This window comes from Schistocerca americana, chromosome 6 (genome assembly GCF_021461395.2).
Source record: "Schistocerca americana isolate TAMUIC-IGC-003095 chromosome 6, iqSchAmer2.1, whole genome shotgun sequence".
Taxonomy (NCBI): domain Eukaryota; kingdom Metazoa; phylum Arthropoda; class Insecta; order Orthoptera; family Acrididae; genus Schistocerca; species Schistocerca americana.
In genome coordinates, this window is record NC_060124.1 from 233,638,544 (window position 1) to 233,651,243 (window position 12,700).

The 12,700-nt window shown below is 45.0% G+C and overlaps 1 protein-coding gene across 4 annotated transcripts in view; it reads left to right on the forward strand.

Annotated features, from left to right (window-relative positions):
• LOC124619870 (fatty acid 2-hydroxylase) overlaps positions 1–12,700 on the forward strand; it is a 504,251-nt gene that overhangs the window by 430,205 nt on the left and 61,346 nt on the right. The window contains exon 1 of one of the 4 annotated variants that reach the window (XM_047146492.1): positions 12,592–12,618. The exons of the other annotated variants lie outside the window; for them this stretch is intronic. The gene's annotated coding sequence lies outside the window, so the exon portion shown is untranslated. Of the gene's footprint in view, positions 1–12,591; positions 12,619–12,700 lie in introns of those variants that run through there. 4 annotated transcript variants of the gene reach the window in all.

Genomic DNA, 12,700 nt, shown 5'->3' on the forward strand with positions numbered 1-12,700 from the left:
CTGCGCTGTGGATCTCATGGAGGGACAGAGCGACCTGAGTTTCGTAGGATCTGTGTTTGCGGAAACCATGTTGATTTTTATAGAGGAGATGTTCATAATTCCTGAGCATAAAACATGTTCCATAATTCTGTAACAGATTGACGTCAACGATATACGTCTATAATTGTGTGGATCTGTCTTACGGCCTTTCTTAAAAACGGAAATGACCTGCGCTTTTTTCCAGACGTTACATACCTTTCGTTGCTCAAGCAATCTACGATAAATTACTGCTAGACGGGGAGCAAGTTATTTCGCATAATGTTTATAAAATCTTATAGGTATATCATCTGGTCCTGAAGTCTTTCCTCTACCAAGCGATTGTAGCTGCTTTTCAACTCCGCGATCGATTATCTCAATATCTGCCGTTTCGACGTTCGCACGACGATTGAAAGGAGGGACAATGTTACGATCTTTCGCGGTGAAACTATTTCGGAAGACCGAATTCAGTATGTCGGCTTTCTATCTATTATCTTCCGTTTCGGTGCCGGTGTGGTCGCTGAGAGAATTAATAGATGATTTTGACCCACTTACTGATTTTACATACGACCAAAATCTCTTAGGGTTTTTACTCGGGTCGGTTGACAACGTCTTACTTTCGAAATCATTGAACGCTTCTCTCATTGCTCTCCTTACTCTCAATTTCGCTTCGTTCAGCTTTTGTTTTTCAGCAGAGTTTTTACTTCTCCTGAATCTGAGACGAAGTACTATTTGTTTACGTAGCACTTTTCTAACACGGCAATTAAACCATGGTGGATCCTCCCCATCCCTTAAAACCTTACTCGGGACATACTTGTCTAGGTCATATTGAACGATGCCTTTGAATTTTTTCCATTTGTTCTCCACACCATCGTCCTGATCATCGAATATTTGGTGCTGACTGCTGAGATATTCTGAAATTGTGTCATCCTTGCTGAGCAAATATATCATCCTACCTTTCTTGGCAATCATTGTAGGACCCGTCGTCATAGCTGCTGTCACAGCCTTATCGTCACTGATACCTTCCTCTACGTTAAAGGATTCGATAAGTTCAAGTCTGTTTGTTGCCAGGAGGTCTAAGACGTTACCCTCACGATTTGGTTCTCTGTCTGCTCAAGGTAATTTTCGGACAAGACACCCAGAACAAAGTCACACGATTCCCTGTCTCTGGCACCAGTTTTAATAACACAATACTCCCAATCTATTCCTGGCAAGTTGAAGTCACTCCCTATTACAACGGCATGTTCCGGAAAATTACTAATGATATTCTGCAAGTTTTGTCTGAAGCGCTCGACATCTACGGATGTCTGAAGCGCTCTACAACTACAGATCCTGACCCAGGTGGTCTATAAAAGGATCCGATCACCATTTTTGACCGTTCTTTGATACTCCATTTCACCCAGATTAATTCACATTCAGAATCCGTGATAACCTCGCTAGATTTTATCGAATTTTTTACTGCAATGAACGCGCCGCCACCATTGGCGACTAACCTATCCTTACAATACACATTCCAGTCTGAACTTAGGATTTCGTTGTCATTGACGTCTGGATTCAACCAGCTTTCTATTCCCAATACTATCTGTGCATTATAATCTTCAGTAAGCGATATTAATTCTGGGACCTTTCCTTGGGTGCTCCTGCGGTTTACTAAAATCATATTAATCTTTTCTATCTCTGATCTGCGAGGACCAAGATTCTCTGAGGTCGCTGTGGCTGATTTAACAGGCAAATCGTTTTTGCTCCCAAGAGAGGGGTCCTCTAACTTAAAAAAAAAAGCATCATTTGCCCACCAAACGTACTCCGCTACCCTAGTAGCCGCTTCCTGTGTGTATTGCACGCCTGACCTTTTAAGGGTAACCCTAGAATTCTGCACCCGATAGCGGAGCTCGAGAAATTCGCATCCGATACCGTCGCAGACCCGTCTGAGCCTCTAGTTTAGACCTTCCACTCTGCTCCAAACCAGAGGACCGCGATCAACCCTGGGTACGATGCTACAAATAGACAGCTTAGCCTGCACCCCGCTTGCGTTGCCAGTTGCCTTCACCAAATCAGCCAGCCGCCGAAAGGAGCCGAGGATGGTCTCAGAACCCAAGCGTCGGGCGTCATTCGTGCCGACATGTGCCACTACATGCAGCCGGTTGCATCCAGTGCGCTCGATAGCCGCCGACAGGGCCTCCTCCACATCACAGATGAGACCTCCCGGCAAATATACCCACTGTAATTCTTTCCCGCACTGTCTGCTATCTCCCTGAGGAGCTCCATCACCCGAATGACTAGCATACCCATCATGTGTACTTGTCCGGACTGGGTAGGAATATCGACCGCTGGCCCTACAGGAGAGGCATCCCGTGCTGGCTCAGAGTTATCATCAAAACCGGGAAGCAGTGCTAAGACGCAGGGAGCCAGCCGCACGGCCTGCTCCCGCTTCCACCTTCCGCCCAGTGACACGCGAACCCACCACTGTCCGCCACCCACTCTGGAGTGAGGACGGACAGGTCAGACGTTGCGTATCGGAAGCCGCAGCGACGTCCGGGTCACCAGGGGACTCCAGTGGCACCAAAGGTGTCGCGGGTCTCGTCACTGGCGCCCCGACGTCACCGCAACTTTGACCATTAGCTAGTTGCGTGTAGACGGTAGCCAACGCAGCTTCCAGCTGTTTACGGACAGCAGCCAACTCTCCTTGTGTCCGCTCCCAACAAGCACAGTCCCTAGCCATATCGTACTGTGTTTAAAATAGATATAAGGTCTCAAATGGCGCTACTGAGTTTGAAAATGTACCAAAGGTGAATAAAGTACCACTAAAAGTTGTTGTGCAGATTTCTCACTCTACTCTGAGATCGCAAGCTATTAAACAGAAATAAATCTCTCTACGCGGAAAATTTACACTAGGAAGCCGCCCTACACAAGTATACTCACAAGACTTACGCAACAGCAGAAACTACGGTTAATTTTCTAACCACTAGTCTGGTTCAAATGGTTCAAATGGCTCTGAGCACTATGCGACTCAACTGCTGAGGTCATCAGTCGCCTAGAACTTAGAACTAATTAAACCTAACTAACCTAAGGACATCACACACATCCATGCCCGAGGCAGGATTCGAACCTGCGACCGTAGCGGTCACGTGGTTCCAGACTGAAGCGCCTTTAACCGCACGGCCACACCGGCCGGCAACCACTAGTCTACACAGTAAAATACACACGTACAGTTCACTTCTTTGCAGAAGCACGTGAACAAAAAACAAAGACTAAATCAATTTACAGTTTATCGCACAGCTGCTCAGCTGCGCGTCCTCTCGGCTCGGCGGCTGCCGCTATCATTAGGAAAGTGGAACGCGCTCACGACTGTGATACAACTTTCAAAATGATAAAGAGCAGCAATCTGTCGTCTTTCCGTTCTAGCTTCATTAGAGCAGATCCAGTTTCCGGCTAGTAACTAGCTATTATCAGTGCAGTATTCTGTAGTTGTTATACTGAGCCTAGTATATCCACACCTAGTGTCCAGGCTCTTGTGACAGCTCATTAAAGACTAATGAACCGTGGCAAGAGCCTGAACAATAGGCGAGGACGTACTGGGTAGGCCGTGTGTAACAACTATGAAATACTGCACTGTTAATGGCTAGTTACTAGCCGAAATCTTGATCTGTGCTAATAAACCTAGAACGGAAAGGAGGAGCGATTGCTGCTCTTTATCATTTTGAAAGAGAATATCTCATTTTCAGAAATGACGAACTTCCTGCATACATGTTCGACGTATTTAAAGGTCATAGGTGCTCTTTACTCCACCTATATGGTCAATACACGTTCCGCCTACATCTACATCTATACTCCGCAAGCCACCTGACGATGTGTGACGGAGGGTACTTTGAGTACCTCTATCGGTTCTACCTTCTATTCCAATCTCGTTCGTGGAAAGAAGGTTGTCGGGATGCCTCTGTGTGGGCTCTAATCTCTCTGATTTTATCCTCATGGTTTCTTCGTGAGATATACATAGGAGGGAGAAATATACTGCTTGACTCCTCGGTGAAGGTATGTTCTCGAAACTTCAACAAAAGCCCGTACCGAGCTACTGAGCGTCTCTCTTGCAAAGTCTTCCACTGGAGTTTATCTATCATCTCCGTAACGCTTTCGCGATTACTAAATGATCCTGTAAAGAAGTCGGACGCTCTACGTTGGATCTTCTCTATCTCCTCTATCAGCCCTACCTGGTACGGATCCCACACCGGTGAGCAGTATTCAAGCAGTGGGCGAACAAGCGTACTGTATCCTACTTCCCTTGTTTTCGGACTGCATTTCCTTAGTATTCTTCCAATGAATCTCAGTCTGGCATCTGCTTTACCGACGATTAATTTTATATGGTCATTCCATTTTAGATCACTACTAATGCCTGCTCCCAGATAATTTATGGAATTAACTGCTTCCAGTTGCTGACCTGCTATATCGTAGCTAAATGATAAAGGATCTTTCTTTCTATGTATTCACAGCACATTACACTTGTCTACATTGAGATTCAATTGCCATTCCCTACACCATGCGTCAATTCGTTGCAGATCCTCCTGCATTTCAGTACAATTTTCCATTGTTACAACCTCTCGATACACTACAGCATCATCCGCAAAAAGCCTCAGTGAACTTCCGATGTTATCCACAAGGTCATTTACATATATTGTGAACAGCAACGGTCCTACGACACTCTCCTGCGGCACACCTGAAATCACTCTTACTTCGGAAGACTTCTCTCCATTGAGAATGAGATGCTGCGTTCTGTTATCTAGGAACTCTTCAATCCAATCACACAATTGACCTGACAGTCCACATGCTCTTACTTTGTTCATTAAACGACTGTGGGGAACTGTATCAAACGCCTTGCGGAAGTAAAGAAACACGGCATCTATCTGGAAGCCGTGTCTATGGCCCTCTGAGTCTCGTGGACGAATAGCCCGAGCTGGGTTTCACACGATCGTCTTTTTCGAAACCCATGCTGATTCCTACAGAGTAGATTTCTAGTCTCCAGAAAAGTCATTATACTCGAACATATTACGTGTTCCAGAATTCTACAACTAATCGACGTTAGAGATATAGGTCTATAGTTCAACACTTCCCTTCTTGAAAACAGTGAAACAAGATGTACACGATGGGGGGGCGAATTGTCATCCATGAAGACGACTGCCTCGCCAAAATGCTGCCGATATGGTTGCGCTATCGGTCGGAGGACGGCATTCACGTATCGTGCAGCCGTTACGGTGCCTTCCATGACCACCAGAGGCGTACTTCGGCCCCACATAATGCCACCCCAAAACAGCAGGGAACCTCCACCTTGCTGCACTCGCTGGACAGTGTGTCTAAGGCGTTCAGCCTGACAGGGTTGCCTGCTTGAAGGTATATGGCACACTCATCAGTGAAGAGAAGGTGATGCCAATCCATTCGACATGTTGTTGGGCCCATCTGTACCGCACTGCATGCTGTCGTGGTTGCAAAGATGGACCTCCCCATAAACGTCGGGAGTGAAGTTGCGCATCATGCAGCCTCTTGAACACAGTTTGAGTAGTAACACGACGTCCTGTGTGTGCAGAAAAGCATTATTCAACATTGCTGCGTTGCTATCAGGGTTCCTCCGAGCCATAATCCGTAGGTAGCGGCCATCCACTGCAGTAGTAGCCCTTGGGTGGCCTGAGCGAGGCATGTCATCGACATTTCCTGCCTCTCTGTATCTCCTCCATGTCCGAACAACATCGCTTTGGTTCACTCAGAGACGCCTGGACTCTTGTTGAGAGTCCTTCCTGGCACAAAGTAGCAATGCGGACGCGATCGGACCGCGGTATTGACCGTCTAGGCATGGTTGAGCTACAGACAACATGAGCCGTGTACCTCCTTCCTGATGGAATGACTGGAACTGATCGGCTGTCGAACCCCCTCCATCAAATAGGCGCTGCTCATTCATGGTTGTTTAAATCTTTGGGCGGGTTTAGTGACATCTCTGAACAGTCAGTCAAAGGGACTGTGTCTGTGAGACAATATCCACAGTCAACGTCTATCTTCAGAAGTTCTAGGAACCGGGGTGATGCAAAACTTTCTTTGATGTGTGTATAATATCGACAGACACACAGCGGCAGGACGAAGACGTTTTGGGAAGGTAAGAGGTTCATTTTGGGTTCTGGAGAAATACAGGAACACGCGAGGCAATCCGACGCTATTACGGCAAGTTGAAAAAGAGAGAGAGCGTGTGATATATACGTGCGTATGATAAACCCCTTCCCTCAAAAATATTTCTCTCCTTCATACCTCCTCTGTGTTACCACAGATGATACGTTACTAATCTCATTTGTACTAAAATTGCAGTACTCGTGAGGTGCCTATTTGCTTCCACCGCCCTGAGTGGAATGCATAAGTTCTAATAAATGTTCACCAAGCTGCAGTCTTCTATACTTGTCTCCTGCGCAGAAAACAGCACGTAGGTCATAAATGCGTTATCTTGGAGCTGTAAGAACCTCTTAGTGAGGAATTGTTATTTTAGAAATAATTAAATTTGCAATGTTTGTTTATCCGGGATGCCACTCGCTTTTTATTAGCGGAACACGAGAGACTGCACAATTACATTCCGCTTTAGGGTCACAAATAATTTCTATTCTTCAACAAATTAATGAACTTCGTATTTCCGTAACTACAGCTCTCACATTTACAAACTAGACATTGCTAACTACAGGTCTTTACTGATACCGCGGCAGACAACATGCCCGTCCTCCGAGACTGCCGAACCAACTCTGATCTTACAGCCGAACCACTTCGCCCGCCATCCAAGTTAGGCGCGATCCGAAGATCACCGAAGTGCCTCGTCTGCCTTTTCGTTTAGCAGTTGTTTATTATTCTGCTGTTTGTTAATACTTGCGAAATAATTGAATGATACCACGCTGTTGAGAGATGCTTTAATTTCAAATGCAAGTAAATGCTGTTTCGTTTGTCTAATATTACTAACAGAAAATTGTGATTTTGGCGCATAACTTCCGAACGTAGCAGCCAACTGCGGAGGAGAGCCATAATTTTGGTGGCCTTTCTCACGATACGCATACTGAATAAATCATCTGTCATCGGTACGTCACACCACATTACATATTCCCATTCCTGCCTCCTCAACTGCCCTAATAAGGGCTTATTTTATCTTAAAATGATGGCTGCAAAGCCAGAAATATTACATTACGACTAATCTCATGGGTTAGAAGAAAGGCAGATCAATATTTATAGCATTTGTAGACTTAGAGAAAGACCCGATAATGTTGATTTGAACATACTCTTTGCTGGAATAAAATACAGAGAGCGAAAAGTTACCTACAACATATACAGAAATCAGACTGCATTTATAAGGGTCGGCGGACATGAAAGTGAAGCACTAGTTAAGAAGGGAATGATGCAGAGCAGTCGCCTGTCTCCGAAGCAATAACTGAGAAGTGAGTGAGGCAGGGTAGTAGACTACCCCCAACAGACGAAAACAAAGAGATATTTGGAAAGGGAATGGTATCGTCATTCTTTCACAAGCGGCAAAGGAGTTGGAAGAGAAGATGAACGAAATGGTTGGTGTCTTGAAAAGTGGTTATAATATAGACATCGACCACAGTAAAACAAGAGTAACGGAATCTAGCTGAATTAATGATATACAGGACATAAAATCCCGTCTGAGGCCTGCGATCATTTTTATGTTAATAATTGGCAACCAGTGATGTACAATCGCAATAGAGTAATGAGATGTTCAATTGACTCTTTTATTAGAACATGTTACGCGTTTCGGAATTACACCCATCTTCAGACATCTGTTACAAAAGAGTACAAAACGTAAGTGAACAGCACACTCAACATGTCTCAACGTTACAGAAAATGAGATCTGGTCATATGAGTTACATACCAAAAACTTCAGCTCCTTCCTAACCAACCGGCGTACAGCCTTGACAACTCAAAGAAAGTGTCCAATAACATAGGACTGTGGCACAAGCAGTCTTGAAGCAGAGCGTATACTGTCGCTAAACAAGTCAACTAGCAGCGAAGCGCCCTCGGTAGGGGGCGCTGTAGGGTCATGTGCTCCATGCTTTCACATGTAATTTGGTAATGATATTACTCAGCATATAACATCTAACAGGGCGTAATTATGACTAGCAATCGGATTAGTACTTCCGTACACGTTAACACTAAAAGATTTTTTTTTAATTTTTTAAAAACTCCAATATTTTTTTACATTGCCATACTATGCCTATGTAGATAGTGGCACTAAGCACCACTCAAACCATATGTTAATATAAAATAAATAATAGCGGGGGGGGGGGGGGGGGGGGGGAGTTCCTTCATGAATAAACCTTACAACTTCTCAAATCTCTAAAAGAATACCACCAAATTAAATATAACCAACATTATCCGTCATAAACTAAAACCCTGTGATCAGCTCGCGTACACAAACGTCTTAGGCGCCATCTGTTAAAGCCTTGTTGTTGCTGTTGTTTGAAGGCTTCTATTTGGGCAATCATGGCCCATGAATATCACATGGCTGTAATTCGATAGGCGGATGGCTGCCGCCGACGTGGTTGCCGTTGGCTTTAACAGATGGCGCCTAAGACGTTTGTGTACGTGAGCTGATCACAGGGTTTTAGTTTATGACGGATAATGGTTTTATATTTAATTTGGTGGTATTCTTTTAGAGATTTGAGAATTTGTAAGGTTTATTCATGAAGGAATTCTCCCCCCCCCCCCCTCCTATTATATATTTTATATTGACATATGGTTTGAGTGGTGCTTAGTGCCATTACGTAAATAGGCATAGTATGGCAATGTAAAAAAATTTGGAGTTCTTAAAAAATTAAAAAAAATATCTTTTAGTGTTAACGTGTAAGGAAGTACTATTCTGATGGCTTGTCATAATTACACCCTGTTAGATTTTATATGGTGAGTATATTATTATCAAATTACACGTGAAGGCATGGAGCACATGACCATGCAGCGCCCCCTACCGAGGGCGCTCCGCTGCTAGTTGACTTGTTTAGCGTCAGTACACGCTCTGCTTCAAGACTGCTTATGTCGCAGTCATATGTTATTCGACACTTTCTTTCAGTTGTCAAGGCTGTACGCCTGGTTGGTTAGGAAGGAGTTGAAGTTTGTGGTATGTGACTCATATGACCAGATCTCATTTTCTGTAACGTTGAGACATGTTGAGTGTGCTGTTCACTTATGTTATGTACTTTTTTGTAACAGATGTCTGATGATGGGTGTCATCCCGAAACGCGTAACATGTTCTAATAAAAGAGTCAATTGAACATCTCATGACTTTATCGCGATTGTGCAGAATTGGCTGCAAATTATTAGCTGAATTAAATCAAGTGATGCTGACGGAATTGGGTTAGTAAATCAGAATGAAATTTTTACTCTGTAGCGGAGTGTGCGCTGGTATGAAACGTCCTGGCAGATTAAAATTTTGTGCCAGATCGAGACTCTAACTCGGGACCTTTGCCTTATGCAGGCAAGTGCTTCACGCTGGAAACATCCCCCAGGCTGTGGCTATGCCGTGTCACCGTTATAGTCTTTCTTCCAGGAGTGCTAGCCTTACAAATTTCGCAGGAGAGCTTCTGTGAACTTTCGAAGGTAGAAGATACTACCAGAAGTAGAGCTATGACGAAGGATCGTGAGTCGTGCTCGGGTAGCTCGTTCGAAGGCAAAGGTTCCGAGTTCGAGTCTCGGTCCAACACAGATTTAATCTGCCAGAAAGTTTCAGGTCAGGAAATGATACGCTAAAAACAGTAGATAAGTTTTTCTATTTAGGCAGCAAAATAACTGATTATAGCTTTGGTAGAGAGGTTATAAAACGCAGACTGCAATAGCAAGGACAGGATTTCTGAGAAAGAGCACTTCGTTAACACTGAATATAACTGAAAGCGAAACTTCCTGGCCGATTAAAACTGTGTACTGGACCGAGACTCGAACTCGGGACCTTTGCTTTTCGCGGGCAAGTGCTCTACCAGCTGAGCTACCCAAGCACGACTCACGCCCCGTCCTCACAGCTTTACTTCTGCCAGTATCTCGCCTCCTACCTTCCAAACTTTACAGAAGCTCTCCTGCGAACCTTGCAGAACTAGCACTCCTGAAAGAAAGGATATTGCGGAGACATGGCTTAGCCACAGCCTGGGGGATGTTTCCAGAATGATATTTTCACTCTGTAGCGGAATGTGCGCTGATATGAAACTTCCTGGCAGATTAAAACTGCGAGTTCGAGTCTAGGTCCAGAACACAGTTTTAATCCGCCAGGAAGTTTCATATCAGCGCACACTCCGCTGCAGAGTGAAAATATTCTGATAACTGTAAGTGTTAGGAAGTTTTTTATAAAGGTATTTGCCTGTAGTGTAGCCTTCTACGGAAGTGAAACGTGAATGCTAAACAGTTCAGACAAGAAGAGAATAGTAGTTTTAGAAATGTGGTGCTACAGATGAGTGATGATAATTAGAGTGATAGATCGAATAACTAACGAGGAGGCACTGAATCGAAATTGGGAGCGAAGGAATTTATGGCACGAATTAACTGAAAGAAGGGATCAGGTAACATGACACATTCCGAGGAACCACTGACTCGTCAGTTTCGTATTGGAGGGACGTGTGTGGGGGTAAAAGGCGCAAGGGGACTCAAAGGCTTGACTACAGTCAGCAGACCCAAATGGATGTAGGTTCCAGTAGTTCGGCAGAGATGAAGAGGCTTGCACAGGATAAACACACTTTTAGAGTTGTACCAAATCAGTCTTTGGTCTGAAGATGATGACAACAACAACAATACAAAAGTTGTTCTGTGTACTCTTTAAAGACCCGAAAGTAACAATAATAATCAAATTTCAATATAGTTAAATGGTTTTATTTTTGGCCACATACACTATGTAACCAAAAGTATCGGGACACCCCCAAAAACATACGTTTTTCATGTTGTGCATTGTGCTGCCACCTACTGCCAGGTACCCCATATCAGCGATCTCAGTAGTCATTAGACATCGTGAGAGAGCAAAATTCGGCGCTCCGCGGAACTCACAGACTTCGAACGTGGTCAGGTGAATGGATGTCACTTGTGTCATACGTCTGTAGGCGGGATTTGCACATTCCTAAACATCCCTAGGTCTACTGTGTCCGATGTGATAGTGAAGTGGAAACGTGAAGGGACACGTACAGCACAAAAGCGTACAGGCCGACCTCGTCTGTTGACTGACAGAGACCACCGACAGTTGAAGAGGGTCGTAATGTGTAATACGCAGATATCTATCCAGACCATCACACACGAATTCTAAACTGCACCAGGATCCACTGCAAGTACTATGACAGTTAGGCGGGAGGTGAGAAAACTTGGACTTCATGGTTGAGCGGCTGCTAATAAGCCACACATCACGCCGGTAAATGCCAAACGACGCCTAGCTTTACGTAAGGAGCTTAAAAGTTGGACGATTGAACAGCGGAAAAACGTTGTGTGGAGTGACAAATCACGGTACACAATGTGGCGATCCCATGGCAGGGTGTGGGTGTGGTGAATGCCCGGTGAACGTCATCTGCCAGCGTGTGTAGTGCCAGCAGTAAAATTCGGAGGCGGTGGTGTTATGGTGTGGTCGCGTTTTTCATGGAGGGGGTTTGCATCCCTTGTTGTTTTGCGTGGCACTATCACAGCACAGGCCTACATTGATGTTTAAAGCACCTTCTTGTTTCCCACTGTTGAAGAGAAATTCCGGGATGGAGACTGCATCTTTCTACACGATCCAGCATCTGTTCATAATGCACGCCCTGTGACGGAGTGGTTACACGACAATAACATCCCTGTAATGGACTGCCCTGCACAGAATCCTCACCTGAATCCTATAGAACACATTTGGGACGTTTTGGAACGCCGAATTCGTGCCAGGCCTCACCGACCGACATCGATACCTCTCCTCCGTGCAGCATTCCGTGAAGAATGGGCTGCCATTCCCCAAGAAACCCAGCAACTGACTGAACGTATGCCTGCGAGAGTGGACGCTGCCATCGAGGCTAAGGGTGGGACAAGACCATATTGAATTCCAGCATTACCGATGGAGGGCGCCAGGAACTTATAAGTCATTTTCAGCCAGGTGTCCGGATACTTTTGATCACATAGTGTAATTGTATTAAAAGCTGAAGTATTTTGGGGGTTAAATAACGACACTCATACGCGTCGTAAATCTGCCTTCCACAATTGCAAACTGATTTACGTTAAACCGCCATGGAGGCAACGGCATAAATTTTTCATATGATTTGCTGTTGAATGAATGAATGAATGAATGAATGAATAGTTCCACAAATACAGGAAACAAATGAGTGAATGTCAAGAGTTAAACGGTAACGAGGCGCTCAGGCAAAAGTAATTCCCAGAACGTACGTTCACCTGAAAGTACAGCGTCTCAGATCACCTTCGAAGTTACCAGGAAGCGGCCGATAATGTTATCCTACAGAAAATGAAAAAAAAAAGATGGAGCCGCGTATCTGCAGCGCTATCTCCCGCGTCTGTATTCGCCACGCCCCGTTGCGACCTGAAAGCCCGTCTTCGGTTTGGAGTAGCGGCTGCGTGGGAGACACGTGCTAGGCAGCGACGCTGGTGAGTAACTCACATCCGTTGCATGCAAAACGCAATACGCAAACCTACCACTTAGCTCGCGGTAGGCATTACCATTCTGCGC